General features: G+C 43.6%; 1 long non-coding RNA gene across 1 annotated transcript; it reads left to right on the top strand.

Moving 5' to 3' along the window:
* Positions 1 to 202: 202 nt before the first annotated feature.
* LOC132664816 (uncharacterized) lies at positions 203 to 5,089 on the top strand. The gene is made up of 2 exons (XR_009603858.1): positions 203 to 273; positions 5,000 to 5,089. It is a non-coding gene; the product is annotated as an uncharacterized LOC132664816 (long non-coding RNA).
* The last annotated feature ends 243 nt before the right edge of the window (positions 5,090 to 5,332 follow it).

A 5,332-nucleotide genomic window follows, 5' to 3' on the forward strand; every position in this document is an offset into this window, starting at 1 on the left:
ACAGAGAATGCAAAATCTGACCTCGCAGAGCAAGTTGTTTTTGAAAATAATCTTCTTTAGTCTGGCCAACTTGAAATTATATCATGACCCTGCATTGGAAAATCTGAACTTTGACCTTTTCAGATGATGAATATGCATTATGATCTACCAACTCAGAGCAATGACAAAACTCTTGGCCTCCAAATGCTGTTGAGGGAGACAAGGGCAGCTTGAGATCAGGATTTGAGTAGTGGTGGTGTTATACCTTCTGTACATGGCCCAGTGGCAGAGTCGGTAAGCTATGACATTCTTTGGGGATGGAAAGTAAAATGAACTTCTTTGCTGGCGGAACTACTAATTTTTCTACTCTAACAGTTTGTATAGTCCCCTGGTGGCCTGATAAAATGTCCTCAGGGGCTAGGGGACCCTGCTGGGCCAAGCCCTGCCCTTGCCTTCAGTCTAGAGCTAACCTGATCATCCAGATAAAGAGAATACATTTTTTTACTTTTTAAGACTCACACCTCCAGCAATTTTTTTTTTTTTTAACAGCTCAAGAAAGTTAGTCAAAATGGGTGCAGTACTTGAGAATCTTTGGAAGAAAGATGCCAGTATCTACATACTAGTGCATAATATAAGGCTGCAGGTGCATTGTATAAGTCTGCAAGCTGTTTAAAATCCCTCTTATCCCGGAACGCCTGGGTGGCCGAATTGGTTGAACACCTGACTCTTGATTTTGGCTCAGGTCATGATCTCATAGTTCGTGGGTTCCAGCCCTGTGTCAGGCTTTGCGCTGACAATGCAGAGCCCGCTTGGGATTCTCTCTCTCTCTCTCTCTCTCTCTTTCTCTGCTCCTCCCCCGCTCACTCTCTCTGTTTCTCTCTCTCTCTCCAAATAAAGAAATAAACTTATAAAAATTAAAATAATAATAATAATAAAATCCCTCTTGTCCCATTAAAGTGAAGATGCTAACTTCCTAAAGGAAGCAGGACTTCCTAATTTTGCTGAGATCCCGAGACAAATTGTCTGATTTATATAAAAAGGCATAACTTATACCTGACTCCAGTTTCCAAAATGTGACATTCAGAGCTGATAGCCTTCTCTGACCTACCCTCCCTTAATAGCCACAGAATCTCCTGTCCATTTTGTCCTGAGAATACTTTATATCTGTTTATATTGGCTTCTTCTAATTTGAGAAGTCCTGAGTTGGTAGCACTTACAAAAGTAATTATGTAAGCATGTATATTTATATTTTTTGGTCAGCAGGGTGGAGGCCTGGACAGAAATGGGGAGGTGCTGATGGCTGGAGAGATTCACAGCAAGAGAGAGAAGATAAAAATCCTATCTCATTCCCCCTTCTAGAGATAACTGCTGGCAGAATGCCATTCAATCTTTTCTAAAGGCATGTATTTAGAACATTTTGTTATAAAAATAATACCCAATTAGCATAGAAAATGAAGGGGAAAACCCTGTAATCCCAGTATTTAGATAACCACTGTTACCATTATGCTGCCCTTTGTTTTTCTGCCCTGGATATGAAGGCAAACACTGAACATGCATTACAGCTTATGCGTTTTCCCAAACAAAAAGCAGAGCACAAACTTTAATTGTCCAAGACAGAAACGATAGCACACAGCATATGCACACATATCCCACATTTCAAACTTATTTATAAACGTGGATGAAAAATATCAAATAAAATATTAGTAATAGAATATAACTTAAGAAATGTACTATGGCCAGGTGAAGTTCATCCAGGAGTGCAGAGATAACAATATTAGGAAATCTATTAATATAATCAGTCTTATATAAAAACTTCTTATGATCGTGATACTGAAAAGTCATATAAAAATTTATAATGTGATTTGTAAAAAATCTCAAACTGAATTATGCTTAATTAGACAGTCCTGTTAAAGTCAGAAAAAGAGGGGTGCCTGGGTGTCTCAGTGGGTTGAGCATCCCAACTCGGGCGCAGGTCATGATCTCGTGGTTCATGAGTTCGAGTCCTGTGTAGTGCTCTGTGCTGACAGCTCAGAGCCTGGAGCCTGTTTCGGATTCTGTGTCTCCCTCTCCCTCTGCCCCTCCCCTGCTCATGTTCTGTCTCTCTCTGTCAAAAATAAGTAAACATTCAAAAAAATTTTTTAAAAAAGTCAGAAAAAGACATGTGTCACTGTCATCTCCTTGTTAAAAAGCGCTTGTCAACACAACGAACAAGATTGCTAAACAAGATGTCTAACTATTGGAGGTAAGGAGGCAAAATAATCTCTGTTTGAAGATGATGTGATTGCCTACTGCGAGAATCATTAAAATATTTTTTTGGAAGTAACACTCAACAAATGGTGGCCATCAGTACTAGTAATAAAACTATTGGGGTTTTTTTGGTGGTGGTGGGGATTAAAAGAAGTAATGGATATAAAGAGTTGTCACAATGCCTGGCGCATACTTATACCAATACATGAATACACTAGTATGTTGGTTAGTACATACACACTACTTACTGTCATCACTGCATTGTTATTATTTGTGTAGCATTCAAGCATTCCACGTATGATCTTAAACCACTTGGGTGCAAAGGCATCAGTTATGAACTGTGGGCAGGTGCCACTGGGGCATCCCTGTCTGCCTGTGTAGTGTTGCCCACAGGGACCCAGGTGAACTTGGTCTATGTGCCTGGGCTCCACTCTAAGAACTGAGTCTTCTGCCTGGGACCTGTCTTCTCTGACTATAATACTGTGGGACCCCCCCCTCCCGCTGCCCCCTATGGCTCAGGCCAGCCATAACCCTATCTCACCCTGCAAACCCCAAACCACTAAAAAGTAGGGTGAGAGATCAAGGGCTGGAGGTTCCAGTACCACCCAATTTTTCTGAGCTGTGGTACATGAAGCAAATCAGGTTACTTCCCAAAGTATTCCTTTTCTCATCCGTACAATAAGGTCAATGTAACTTAATCATCGATTCCTCTCAGGGCTGAATGCGGATCAAATGAGAGAATATAGAGACAACTTCTGGTGTGCAGTAGGCCTCTGACTCGGGTCACTTGATAGAATATAGGACACCCAGTTAAATTTGAATTTCAGATAGACAGCAAATGAATTTTTTAGTATAAGTATATCCCAGATACTCATAGGATACACTTATACTAAAAAATTATTGGCTATTTATCTGAAATTCAACTTTAACTGGGGATCCTATACTTTGATTTGCTAAATGTGGCACCCTTACCCCCTAACAGATGTCAGTTCCCTTTCCTTCTTACCATCTGTAAGCATGATTTTGTAACTCTGGCTGCCTCCCAGGTCACTGTGAGGATCTCATTAATTCCCATGAATGGATTCAACCAACAAAGCATTGTTGGGCTGGTACAGAAAGGTTTGTGAAAGGAAAGGAATACAGATTAACCAGGTTTCTGGCTTGGGCATTATGAAATGCCCTGAAAAAGGTTAAGTGCCATTCAAACATGAGCCGTTGGTATTGTAGTGACTATTTCATTTTTTTTGCAGGCCTCCTTTTGTTTATTTATTTTATTTTTTATTTTTATTTTTTTAAAATAAGCTTCACACTCAACACAGAGCCCAACACAGGGTCTGAACTTGAAATCAAGTTCTGAGCTGAGATCAAGAGTCAGACGCTGCTTAACCGACTAAGCAACCCAGGTGCCCCTACAGGCCTCCTTATTTTTTAAGTATTTTTTAATGTTTATTAATTTTTGAGAGAGAGAGAGACAGAGTGTGAGCAGGGGAGGGGCAGAGAGAGGGAGACACAGAATCCGAAGCAGGCTCCAGGCTCTGAGCTGTCAGCACAGAGCCCAACCTGGGGCTCGAACCCACGAACTGTGAGATCATGCACTGAGCTGAAGTCAGACGCTTAACCAGTGGAGCCACCCAGGTGCCCCTGCAGGCCTCCTTTTAAACTGGAAACTCCAAAAGAATGGCATTTGATCTCTTTCAGGAGCTTAATGTGGTATCTTCCACCTCTCCTAGATCCCTAGGAAGCCTGACATCAGTGCAGAGGGAGGGCTCGGGTCATCAGAAGGTCAGGGGAGAAGCTGGGATTAGCACCTCCAGGCTAACAAAGCCGCACTCCTCCAGCAACCCCTCCCTAGCTCTGCTCACACCTGTCCATGAGTCAGCACTTTATTCTAGGCCCTCTGAAGGCATGAACCCTCCTGCCTGCCCCACGGTAGAGATTCCTTTCTGGGCTCTTGAGAACGATAAAGTCAAAGAGCAGATTTTTGCCCTGGGCCACAACTTCAGATGTCCCCTGGGTGCTGTGTCGGCTACATCCCCTTCGCAGGAAGAGGCACAGCGGAGCCCAGGCCTTGTGCTGTCTACTCAACACCTCCCCAGTCCTGGTGGCCTGCTGAAGCCAAAAAAAGGCCTCCCCGTGTGGCCAGGTCCCTGTTGGGTAGGTAAAGTGATGAGCCACCTACCAGCGTCAGAGGACAGGGCGGATAAGTGCAGTGCACTTTCCTTCTGCCTTTTGGGGGTGCTTGGGGTGTGGGTGAGGCAAAACGGGTCAGTCATTTTAGGGAGGGAAGCACACCAAGCTGGGAGCTCTGCACAGACCTGTATCGGGTCAGATGACTTGCAGGGAGCAGCTCTCGCCCAGGGGAGAACAGAGCCCTGTAGACCAGTGCTGAGCTCTTGTGCACATACCATAACCCCATATGAGCACTTCTTTGTGCCCAGTTCCTTGTGCAAATTAGGTACGATGAACTGCCAGCTTCACCGGGTTGTGTGAGAAGGAACCAAAGCACTTAGTCTAGCACCTCGCTAATAAGACAAGGAAAAGCAACTCTGCAGTTGAGTTTAAGTGGTTTTCCCTGAGTAAGCTGAAAAGATTCCCCCATACCCTGCTTTCTACAGGTGTCCTGGGGATGGATGTCCTAGGAGACAGGTTCTTTCCGATCCCTCCAACTACCTCTGGGAAGTGGTGTATGTGTGTGTCCGTGTTCAGTACGGAGGGGGTGATTATCTCACGGGCTCATGGCAAAACCACCTAATTCTTATACCTGTCTCTTCAGGTATGAAAACCTGTTCCTTCAGAATGCCAACCGGAAAGACAATGCCAAAGGAATTTTGTCACACCCAAGATGGGCCATTGATGGATTTAATGATGTCTCTGTCCTTAGTCCCAGGTGGGTTTGCATCTATGTGATGCAGGGACTAAATGGTAAATACTGCTTCCAGTTTGTACACTCACCAACATATAGACATGGAGAGAAGGTAGACCGATCTTAGATATGGAAAGAAGGAAGATAACACTTACTGGGTGCAAATGAGTGCTAGGTGTTCCGCAAACATCACTTCATTTAATCTTCATAAAATTCCATATCATAAGTAGGTCTTTAGTACAG

The sequence above is a fragment of the Panthera onca genome, chromosome F2 (genome assembly GCF_046562875.1).
Source record: "Panthera onca isolate mPanOnc1 chromosome F2, mPanOnc1 haplotype 2, whole genome shotgun sequence".
NCBI classification, from domain to species: Eukaryota; Metazoa; Chordata; class Mammalia; order Carnivora; family Felidae; genus Panthera; species Panthera onca.